We start from the raw sequence: 12,719 nt of genomic DNA on the forward strand, positions 1-12,719 counted from the left end.
TCTGACCACGTTGCATTACATCTCGTCAGAGCACAGCAATTCTGCAACACAGCAACACTGTTGAGTCTGTGATTCATCCCTGTATTGCTGTACTTTCGACATATTTTATTACGTTTCTTTTGTTTCTCTGTAGAGCAATTTACCTTTATACCTTATGATTCATCTCAGAAATGCAATAATTTCTGTACATGGCATTATGTCTGTTGGTAATATTTTTTTAAAAGAGGGGTAGATATGCACAATATTAGACACGATATTAGGAGTCACCTTGAATAAAGACCTAGTAAATAGTAAATTAAAGTCTACATACTGTAGCACTTTCGGGTTCATTCGGTTCATTCGACAGCCAGCTTGCACAACCTGTAATGTCAGCTGTATGAGTTACAATACTTTAAATTGAACTGATGACAAAGCAAACAACGTACTTACTATATCTTCAATCCTTAGTCGATGTTTGCATTTGATCGAATAAAACAATATTAAAATTATTAGAAAGAATGTTTATTGACTTCACTTTGTTTCACAAACAAATCAGATTTATTTGAGCCGTAAAAATATAATTTAATGACATTGTTCAGAACGAAAGGTATAGTTTAAAACATTACGAATGTTAAAGAGATTTGCTACAATAATTAGATATCATTGATTTTGGATTAAGAATATATTAATAAACAGGAAACTGGAAATTCTCACATTGGGGTGATGTAACTGGTGCAGTACATTTATTATTGATCATATTTATTTATATATTCGTTTTGTAACCATTAGTAACATTTATTTATGTAAATAATAAAATAGAAAATATACTATAGAAGTTGCAAACCAGATTAAAAACTTAGAACATATTCAGGATTGGCCAAGAATCTGTCTGATGACATGTTAAATGTAGACAAGTATCATATTCATTCCTAACACACCAAGATATGTTGCTGCTTTACAAACAGCCCGGTGAAGAGCAACCACATACACCCTTGGGCTTAAAGGGATGCTCTAAACAGGCTAACTGAATCGGTTTTTAGAAATGAAAAGACAAGACAACAAGGAGACCTTATTCAAGTACTCAGATTCAGAAAGTACGGGAGTAGGAAAGTGTGCTTAAACGTGAGGACTCGAGGCCCTTATTTATAAAAAGAATTGGCTTCACAAGCTACCCAGCTGCGTTGCATAATCTTATGCCATGGCATCTTTCATGAAAGGCTAGGTAGGTGAGATTCTCGAATCAATTTGCTTCCAGAAAGCAAATGTACTAGTTGGACCGAAAAGCCTTCAGTCTTTTGTTAACATTTTTACGTCCTTACGTTCTACAGAATTAGCAGCGAGCAGCACCACACCTGTTGCGTCCTGTTTGCAGCAGACACGGAATTGGGAGGGGCGTTAGGACCCGGAATACATTTGTCATCCACGTCTACCAATGCTGCTTGCAACGGCTACAGCGTTATACAAGGAAGGAAGCATCATGCTGAGGAAACGGCTTGTGTGAGGTATGATGCATCTTACATTTATTTTGGTACAAAGTAGTCCTAGGTGTCAGAAACCTGAGGGCGGAGAATCAATCCACCAGAGGCGTTTGCATTAAAGAAATGTCTTGTCGTGCGTTGTTTGGCGTTTGGTTTCTAGAGGCTCTGGAGACGAAAATGCTTCTGTACTAGGGAGACATGGGCTAGGCAGACACCTGCAAGCAAGATTTCTGAGCCTTCTTTATTGTTGTGTAAGGACTTCGTGTTTTTTAAAAGCTTGTTTGTTGCGTTGTAAGCTCCGTGGATGTTGCTGGTCAGTAGATACTACTATTGAACATATTTTTGTGCACGTTAAATTTACCTTCTTGTTTTCAACAACGTAACAGTTTTCATCATCGTCATCACCATCATCATCGTGTCCGGATAGTGTAACTACCTCCCGGTATGGTAATGTCTGTTGGAATATATCCTTTTTCTCAGGGCAGTTATTGGCCTGAGTCCATGTAGCGCTAGCGTAACTATATGAATTATCGCATATAAAATAATCAAGGTAGTTATGCAGGAACGGTTTTCTTTGTATTTATATAGTACATATTACTAAGTGTCATATTAAGTTTTAAGCTTTGAAGTTGTGTGCACTGAAAGGTGCAAATAACATGCTAGGCTGTGTTTGAGTTAGACTAGTAAGATTTAAATTGTTGCATCCAAATGAATAACGTTTGAGACAGCCTTTTATCTGCTTGAGCACTTGACTGTGTTTTGTGATTAATATATAATCTCAAAATAAGCCTAGATAGAGTAATTGGATGCTAAGGTAATTTAATGGATTCTGTGGTGTTTTTTCTTAATATAATTTTTTTAACAATCTCTTTGAATGTAGTTGATAATGGGGAAAAATGCGAGACTGTTGTGTAAGCGCTCAGAAAAAAAGTTATAACGACATAGTTTTAGCATACATAGATTTTTAGAAATCGACATGCTCATTTAGTTTAATAAAGGTGTGTCACAGTGTAGAATTCAGATCCTCATTTATGCATTCCACAATTTAATCTTTCTGAAATGCATACGTTTTTTTTGTAAGGGGGAGCTGTTATTCTGTCACTCCCTGTGTAGTTGTAGGATCTAGTAAAACATCTCATAGAGCATAGACACTATAAATGCGTAATATTAAACATTCCGTGATTTATATATTAATTCAGATATGTTACCGTTTTTAACCGTAGAACTGTTTACTTCTGTGGAGGGAAACTTACTCTCTTTGTCTTATTCCTCGCGTTAGCAAAGATTTGCGGTACAGCACTCACAACATATCAGAATATCACCGGGGCTGTAGCATTGCTACCTGATGACATCGAGTGTTGGTCTGCATGAAGTCTGCGCGTCTCTCTGTATATCTCTCTGTATCCCAAATATGTTGGGTTTTACATGTTTACATGTTGGGTTTTACTGTATGTTCAAAGTGTCTATTTGGCCGTGTTGAGGAGGTTTATCCTTGGGTCAGTTTATTCCTGTTACAGCCAGCAAATGCAAATGACTGTGTGACTGAAGTGAAACAGATCCAAGAGACCATAAAAGACCTTCTCAGGTTTGCCTCCTTTCTGCTGTTCCTAATTCTGCAACTTAACTTTGCCCTTTAGTTTTGAGAGGTTTGATGTGTAATTGAAACCAGTGGCGAGGAGAGTGCTGGTTAGAAAATGATTAGCTGTAGATATTCAAATGTTCCGTCTGTTTCCTCTTTCTGCCTTGACCACTTTAGTTTGCAACAACAACAGTTTTTTTTCTGTATGTTTTGATTGTGGTAGGCACCGCTTTACAACGCTTTATATCTTTTCTTAAGTTGCTCTCACAGAGTGCGGCTTTCTGTGACATGATTATCTATCCAAGCCTGCACTGCAGTGCCTACAGTACAATGTCGAGCAGTTATTTTTTTTTAATTATGATATAATAAAGGTATGGCACATTTTTGAAGGCACAGTGCTACTCCTTTCCTCACCTCACCCTTTTGTGGCTCATGTTTAGTCCTTCAGTGTAATGACTATAAACACACAGCAAAACTAAACCAAAATTGCTTAAATATAAAAAAAACCCCACAGTGAGCTAATATCATCATTCCCTTAATGTCAGCTGCACCTAGATCCTGTTTGCAGTGCTGTTTGGGTTAATTTACAAACCCAACATGAGGAGTTCACATCGTTAGAAGTCTCCTAAATGTGTAAATAATTGAAAACCTACCTTTGTGCCAGGTTTCATGTGGGAGTTAATAATCCTGACAGCGGTTTCAGGAAGGATAGCTAGAAGAATACTTGAATACTTTCTTTCCCATCACTTTATTTTTTTTTAAACGATGAAGAACTGCCTTCTAGATTTCTGAATGGTGGTGCTGTGTTCAAGAAGAGGTAGTGCTACGCTGGATTCAGTCCAGGAAACAGTGACCAGATGTATTTTCATGGCTAAAGTGCTCCATCGACAGACAAATTCAAGCCACTGACCTTTTCCGGCATCAACAATGGAAAAACGGGGCACAAGTGGAATCTGCAGGAAAGGAGTTGTAAGAGTTTTGAACAAGTTGCTCAGCCATATTGTCATCATGGTTTGTTTTTCCAAACTGTGACCTGTATAAGGTTCTCAAATTACTTAAGTTTTAATAACCGCATGAGGTAGATGGGCCATATAGCCTCCTCTCAAAATACAACCTTTTTATGCTCTTATATGCTTAGGCCATGATGGGTCTATTTATTCTTTATATGAATGTTGAACATTTATTTGGTGACTGTTCTTTGCCTGTTTCAATCACGTGAGGCTTTGTTTATCTCCATCTGCTGCCATATGTTGTACATTTGTGGCTGTATCCAAATCTTCAAGTTCAAGTTCAAGTGTATTGTCATTACACTCATATACATGGTATATGGTATAACGAAATGCTATTTAGCTAGCTCTCGGACATAAGTAGTACAAAGAGAAAAGAAAAACAACATCAACAACAACAATACGATTTTGTAGCAAAAGAAAGACAGAGACAACAGGCAATGTGCAAAAAAAACAACAACAGGTTATGTGCAAAAATATGCATCAACAGAATAAAATAAAGGGATAGAAATTATGGGGAGTGAGCTTTTGACATGTATGGTAGAGGTAGATTTTCAATGTGCGTTTGGGTTTTTGGTAAGAAAGAAAGGAAGAAGGCACTGTGAGGTTCAGATCATAGGTGAGAGGTGAGGTGAGAGTGTTTATTCAGCGCTCCAGTACTTGAAACAACTTTTAAATTCAGCTCCTCTTTCCCTGTTCAAGTCGAAATGAAAATTGGAAAGCACTCCAGGCAGGGTTTGACACAACAGCTGAAGCTCTCCTGTGTATTCTAATTCATTTATAAAGAAAGGAAGTTATACGCATGTGTCTTGACAGCATATCAAGTACGGTTTCGCCTGGGGCTGTACAGGACAATAGAATTTTCCTACCTGTCCATTTCCCATCAGTGAGTAATGTTTTGAAATATCATTCCAAGTGAAATCCTTTGAAGTCAGGCTACATGTTAAAAAAAGCTGACTTTACAATGAGATAAACAGAATTGTAGGGGCAAGACATTCTTATTTTATTAAATTCCTTCTTCCCTTGCAGCTGTTGACTAATAAAATTCAGTAGTGTCATGGGTCTAGGTAAAGGAAAAGCTGCCTTGCTTAGTATTTATGAAGTTGAGACCTTCGGAACCTGGGGGAAATGTCATCGTTTTGAAAAATATGAAGCAATTATAAAAAAAAAAACATTATAGATATTTTATTCTCTCTTATTTTTTTGAAAGGAGAAGTTCATATTGACTGTAGTGTTTTGTGTTCTTCCTGTTTTTTAGCTAGTGATTTTTTTAAAGGTGAATAGATAAAAGGAACAATAATAGTTTGAAAGAACGGCAACTACATTAAAGAGCTCATGCGTCAGTGTGGAGTCTGCTGGGTGCTTCGGTTTCCTCCCACCTGCCGAAACATGCAAGATGTGGAATGTTGCATCAGTTGAAAAATTGGCCTTTATGGATGTTTAAAGAGGCTGCGAGGGGGTTGTTCAGTATTCTCAACTGGAATCTATGGGACATAGAACTAATTGAACATGATGGGCTGAGTGGCCTCCTCTGATCTCACAAGTGTGTTTTTTTTATGAACAATTGCATATACAGTAACAGAGACTAAGTCTTCTAAGATAATTGGTATGCATTGTAGCTATGGTTCATTAGATTCGGCGCAGAATTTGACTGTTGTTTCATTGGGTGAAAGGTAGTTAGTAATCTTGTACACATTCAGATGTTTAATATATTGCAGAAATGTATAGATTGGATGTAATTCTGCCAAAATGGCAGAAGCTGGATGGAATAAACGTTTCGTATAAAGGTGTAAGCCTCTACTAAAGAAGTGTTGCCACAAGCACTTGATTTTATGATTTATGGTGCAAAGAACTTCTTGTAGTATGTTCGTAAGGAGGATTGGTGGTATCATGAACATGGTTATAATGATTATACAGTGTACATGAGTGACACCTGTGCCAATATCTATTCCATACTCTGTTGTAATAACCATCTGCATGACTTAGGGTCTTTGTGCCCACTCACTGTAGTGAGGGCAGTACTCACTATAACTCAGTTTTGGTCTTGAATGGTTGAGTTAAACTAGTGTAGGTATAGAAGCAAAACTATTAGTGATTAATGAAAATTCCCATCCTATAGTTTGGGAAACAGAAAAGCTGTAGCTGAAACAGAAAAACCTTTTGTTAAAAGCACTTTAATGTATTTTTAAAATATTCTCCTATTTTTGTAATAACTTAGTTTCAAGAGAATGTATGCCAATACAAACAGCAACAGATTTGTATGTTTCACAAGGTTTTTTCTAAGCATATTGAACTATTTACGGACACAGTATAGCTCACGTAATCAGGCTGTTTGTTATTGATGCCAGTTTCTGGTACCCACTGAAGTAATAGGTCCTCCTCTATAAATAAAACAACATGCTAGTTGCCTGAAATATACTGCAAAAAACATCTATTTCCACTTTTTTAATTCTCAGTATTTTAAATTGTAATTTCCAACAATTTATTAATTCTTCACAATGAATGGCACCAAAAATGAATTTATTAAATATGATGGTCTTTCATAAAGATCTATCTCATTTGGTGCCTGGAATTGCAGCAGATTTAATTATGAATCATCCTCACTTTGACATTTACAGTGTACATTTCTTATGTACAGAATAAAAACCACGGCCATAATTTTCTCCTACAAACTCTTTTTTTTTTGTGCTGTGTCATTGCTCATTAATTTGGGTGAAGATACAGACTCACTTGAGAAAAATACCACCATGAAGTTCATACTACAGAAGCAAACTACACAGTTTTGAATTCTGTACTCATACCGTTAAAAGTTTCTGATACATTATGGAAAAAGCAGAGCAAGAAACAGAAGTAAAACAGTGAAAGCCTAGCAAAAGCATTGCAATACATGAAGAGATATGATAAAAGATAGTAGAAGCCAGGGTAAACCATGTGAATGCATGATAAAATCAAGGGATTACTGTAAAGGTCCTGTGGCGATTTACTGTGTTGAACAATTCACATTGACAAAGTACGAGTGAGGTAAATCCATCGTCAACATGATTACTCATCAGCCTGCAGGATTACAACCTGTTCCTGATGTGCAGCCTCCTAGTTGGAGGCCTTTGAAGTGGGTTACGAAGATGCTTCTGTATGGATTGGTCAAGACTAGCCCACCCATTATTAGGGGGTTTCATTTTTAGGGAGTGGTTAGCCTGTGACTGAGTTGTGTTGGTAACAAATATGGCAAATGGATCTCGGAACTGGCGGTACTGTGGAACCTCAGCATGTAGATTTCATATGTAACAATTTCTACCCGTTTGTGCCAGTTTTCATTGGTTTGACCAGCTGTGATATTGAAGATAACATACTGTACATAAAAATATATACTGCATCTACAGTATATATAGAGAGAAAAGTGGAAACATCCTCTCTTGTATTTAATTTTTTGGTTGATCAATATGAAGTTTTGTTGTGCTGTTCTGTTTAAAAATGAGAGACTACAGAATGTGTTAGTTTTCTGCATAACGGTAATCAAATTGTCTCTCAAGGTTTAAAGGTTAACCAGATTTGTGGTGTGAGCCCTTCACAGCATTATTTCCCCAGATCGGGAGGAATTTCTGTGGTTTTTTAGTATTTAGTTCTGTTCAGTGTTGATGAGACCACCAAACTGTCCACATCAAAAGGATAGTCTTATATTAAAATAAACATCTATCTTGTTGCAGAATATGAATATTGAAAATGTTATTTTCTATTTCCTAAGTAGGTAAGTAAGGAAGTGTTCTAAGTGTAGAAAAATTCTAAACCATCTCCAATTAAAAATAGGTAAGAGACTACTTTATGGTTCCTATCTAGTCATCTTGAGTTGCAACATAACAGTGTGATAATTGTTAAAGAACCATGAAGTCATGGGATTTGACATATTCTTGTAGTAATGACTTTGTAGAGAATGCAAGAAATCACAGCACAGTTCAGCAAACGTTTGAAACAACTTTTATATTGGTATGAAAAAGTCAGTTTTCCATAGAACACCAAAAGAAGACACATACAAGTCGTATCGCCCATGGTGCTCTCAATCCAGTCAATCGTGCAGGAATTTTTATAGTTTGGATAGAGTTCTGGTCACCCATTACTGTAGATGGGTGTTAGAAGTGATTATTGCGTATGCATTATAACCATCAAAAATACTCCTCGCACAATGCAGAGAAACAGTTCTGATTAAGTTATTCCCACCTCTCCATTTATTCTACAATGTCTCATACTCAAGACAGCTCAGGAATGAACCTAGGTCAGGTTATACAGTTTTTAGTGTGAGTTTACATATTAAACCTTGACATAGAGCCTTCTGTAATTATTTGCAAAACAGGAACAAGGATTGACATCCTAGATATTAGATCTAGGATGTGGAAGTCATTATAGCCATCCGAGCTGACCACAACCCATTTAGTGGTCTGCTCCCTCATACCTGGAAATCCATTTAAGGGCAGTGAGGTGGCTCTGTGGCTAAGGATCTGCGCCTGTGGTTGGAAGGTTGCGGGTTCGTATCCTGGGTCCAGCAGAGGACTCCTACTCTGTCGGGTCCCTTAACCCCAACTGCTCTAGGGGCGCCGTATAAATGGCTGACCCTGCACTCTGACCCCAAGCTTCTCTCCCTGTCTGTGTGTCTCATGGAGAGCAAGCTGGGGAATGTGAAAAGACAAATTCCTAATACAAGAAATTGTATATGGCCAATAAAGTGATCTGATCTTATCTTTAAAATTAGGGTGTAGCACAGCTGTGCTGTGCAAACAGGAAAAACTGTCTATGGTCCAGTCCTTCATGTCAGCTGTTCTTCGATGCTCTTTGAAGATGCACAACATACCATCTGTTGGAGATTTCACGTTTGTGTTGCTGTTGATACAAGATTGTGTTAAGAGAGACATAGTTATGTGGTCCCAGTGCAAGTGTTTCTGGCCTAATTGTTTTGCTGGCCATCTGTTTCTGTAGTTGACTGTTGGCAGCAGTGGACTCAGTGTCAGTTCATGCTCCAGTTTCCTTCTGGTGGACCTAATGTCTCCTCATTGCACTGTGGGTGTCTCCAAGTCTTTTTGCCAAAGGGGTTTTTAGAACAGCCTGCATTGCTCATACTATTTTAATCTGCACAGCAGAAATGGATAGACTCTGTGCTCAGAGTTTATTTACAGTAAAGTGAAGTCTTCATTTTATTAAAATGAGATTACATTTTCTTGTTGCAATAACCAAAGATTTGTATGTGGTATGCAGCCAATTAAATTAAGCTGAAACTCATTTAATTTGTCAGTTTTGTCAATTTGTACTCAGTTTCACCTGACAATGAGATTTGTTTTTTATTTTATTTTGAATGCACACAAAAGTATTTTGCTGTAATAACCTGTGTCACACCTTTCTCTCCGGTAAGACATGTTTTGGCAGAAACTTAAAAAAATACCTTCCTGCACAACTATGAATGTTTTGCCATGAATGTTTATTTAAAAGTAATTGCGAGAAAAAATGGGTGACTTTGCTGCATCCCATTTTTAATCCATTACATCTCAGTTGTTTTAATTTAGGATTTATATTAAGTGTCAAAAAAAGTTCATTGGTGTTTTTGATAACCGTTCTGTGTTTAAACTGGATTTAATAAATGAAAATCCCTCATCTTAGCATCCTTCCTTTGTGGAGAAGCTTTCTACAGTAAACAGGTCATTATTAATCAGTGACAAAGTCCAAAAGTTGTAGGCCTGTGTTAACTTTCATCCTGTCAATGAATTTAACCTTTAATGAAATAGACATATTGTATTTCACAATTGTTTTATGAAATGGGTAGCCACCTTCTTCATACAGTATGTATTGAATTCTGAACATTGCTGAACATTGAATATTGAATATGAAACCACAAGAGGTTTAAATGTAAAACTGTATAACCCATTCCTCTTCTCACAATTTTCAGATAGCTTATTCTGTGAGGCAGACATTTAACATTTCAAGCAGAGACATTTGTTTCACCAATATAAGTTTCTACAGACATATGGTCTCAGGAGGAAAGTGCCGTAATGGAACACTGAGAAATTTTCTTGTACCGTTGTCTGAGATGTTCAGAACACTGTTGGAAAAAGTGAAACCCTGTTGGAACGTTTCCAGATGTTGTCGTTGTTGGGGACGGCAGAGTTCTTTTAGATAGTATGATTGTTGGAGGAAATTATTTTTACTTTTGTTTTAAAAGACATTTTGTTTTAGGTGGAATCTAATTTTTATATTCATGCGACTTACTGGATCGACCAATGAAAGAGTCAAATTCTTCACATCTGTAAGCTGTGCCTAACACATAGCTGTTATTACGATTATTTGCCTTTCCCCTGAGCTGTGCTGTTAAGATTCCCGTGTGGTCTGTTGCCGTTGGGGTCCAGTGCTGAAAGCCCCAGTGCTGCAAGTGCCACTGCAGTAAGGGTTCCAACACTGCGGTTCTGCAGGCCAACAAGAAAGGCAAGAACTGCTTAGTAAAGTGTTGCTAATTAGACCTGGTGGGCCTGCGGTGACTTGCATGGTTCTAAAAGGTCACTGTACCTACCAGCTGCCAAGTAAATCTTCACAGTAGAGGGCTTTTCATGGATCATCAGGCGAGTATGCAAAGTGGAGAGCTCTGTGACCCTTGGTACTGGATGGCAGCATAGAGGAAATCGGCAGAGAGCACAGTTCTGCCACTTCCTATCTCTGAGGGAGAACATTTCCCTTTACCAACATTACTGAGTCAGTCTGTCGACTTCACCGCGTACATCCATCATGTATTATTCAGCGTAGAATGAAGTTCCCCGTTTCACTCATTTTATTACTACTGCCAGCTGTTTACAAATTGATTTTCTTAACATTGTTACCACCAGATTCAATCTATTACTATTAATGTTTTTTGTTTGTCACAGGACTGTTAGAAAGTATGTAAACTGTAGGTACACATCTGATAGCTTTCAATTGGCAAATACGGACATAAATGCTCCTTTTTACTGCAATTGTATCATCAGTATAGCCTTCTTGCATGATATCAGACGTGACAAATATAAGTGAATGGGTTGTTGGAATTTAATGTACTATATGTAATGATTTATGTGCTTTTTTTTCTTGATTACTTTAATGAGGTGATGGGTGTGTGTTCAAGAATTCTAGGACACCCACACAATCGGATCATAATGAAGAGGAATGAACTATATAGTACGTACTGCCAGTTGTTTTGTGCACTCTTATTTGTCTTCAGAACATACCTGTGCCTGCTACATGTGGATATTAGACCCTAAGAGAAATTACAAATCAGGAGGCCATTTATAAAGTGTTTGTAGTAGAATTATTGTTACTGCACTTCAGCCTCAGCAAGACAGTGATAAACAGTACTGTATAATGTGCAGTTTGTGTTTATAGCCTTTCTGTTACTCTGGCAGATTTTAATATTGCTCTCATCTTTTATTTATTAATCAGGAAAACACTCTGAAAGCGATGTTGTACATTCCTGAAAGTGGTATAAATTGAAAACATTAGATTTTCTGAAACGGTTTGGTTTAATTGAAGTACATTAAGATTTTGCTGTGGTGATTGTAACATTGCGTTAGGAGCCGTGGAACAGTAATACATTAGAAGACAAACAATCTTGCAATCTGATATTTCTCAACCAGTGCACCAAAGCACATTGGTGTGCCTTCTGACATTAATGGATGTGCTGTGGAATCTTGATGAAAATCACATATGAGGAAAATATAAATGGGAATAAATTAAAATGTTTACATTTATATTAGGTTTGTGGAGTAGCCAGTGTTGTGTTGCACTTCTTGTGTGTACTCATGAGACGGAGGCAATGCTCCTAGACTTCTCACATGGGGATTGTGTTTTTCAAGTTTAACGGTCCGTACATCCAGCCATTTTTAATCACTTTATCCAATAGAGGGTCAAGTGGGAGCTGAACGCACTCTAAACGGGACACTAGTTCATTGCAGTGAACACACACACACACACACACCGTGGACAAGTTTCCCAGAAGCTAATTAACTTACCAATGTGTGGGAGGAACCGGAGTACCGGGAGGAAAACCCACGCAAACACAGGGAGAACTTACAAACTCCAAACCGATAGCATGCCAGGAATTGAAACCAGGGTCCCAGCAATGCAAGGCAGCAATGCTAACCACTGTGTCGCTGTGCCACCCATTGGCACGAAAAGAGAACATCTGAGTAGCTGAGCAAGAGGTCCGTGCTTCACCGTTATCAATTCCTTCCAGGATAAAACAGCTCTGCGTCTTGAGGAAATCTCGGCTCAGGTTGGGGATATCGGTACGACTTGGGAGGGACATGGTGTGCTGCAAAAAATGTTAGATTTCTATGAGAGTGTCGTGGGAATATTACGCAAGTTTGCTGTGAACAATCAGTACACAAAGTTTAAGATAGTTTAGAGTTTGTTTTAAGGAAAACAAATTGCATTTATAAAAAGTATAGGTAGTAAATATGGAATCCCATTTTTCATACTTAGGTTATTCTCCCACCATACACAGAATATCGGGAACCCCAGACAAATGAATAGTGGCAGCCAAAGCATGGGTGGATGTGACAGATTTCCATCCCCTTTTCTGGCCAGAACAGCCTTCAGATCTCAGTCCTGTTGAAAAGTGGTGGAAGCACTGTGTGTGTGTGTGAACATTTAGTGTAACATTCCACAACATTGCCC

General features: G+C 37.8%; 1 protein-coding gene across 2 annotated transcripts in view; it reads left to right on the forward strand.

Annotated features, from left to right (window-relative positions):
• Positions 1-1,331: 1,331 nt before the first annotated feature.
• Positions 1,332-12,719, forward strand: part of rab27b (RAB27B, member RAS oncogene family) — a 63,531-nt gene continuing 52,143 nt past the window's right edge. Inside the window, exon 1 of one of the 2 annotated variants that reach the window (XM_088630350.1) lies at positions 1,332-1,481. The gene's annotated coding sequence lies outside the window, so the exon portion shown is untranslated. Of the gene's footprint in view, positions 1,482-1,543; positions 1,709-12,719 lie in introns of those variants that run through there. The other variant, XM_088630351.1, reaches the window with a different exon arrangement.

Source organism: Lepisosteus platostomus, chromosome 4, assembly GCF_059453375.1.
Source record: "Lepisosteus platostomus isolate fLepPlt1 chromosome 4, fLepPlt1.hap1, whole genome shotgun sequence".
In the NCBI taxonomy this organism is placed as follows: Eukaryota; Metazoa; Chordata; class Actinopteri; order Semionotiformes; family Lepisosteidae; genus Lepisosteus; species Lepisosteus platostomus.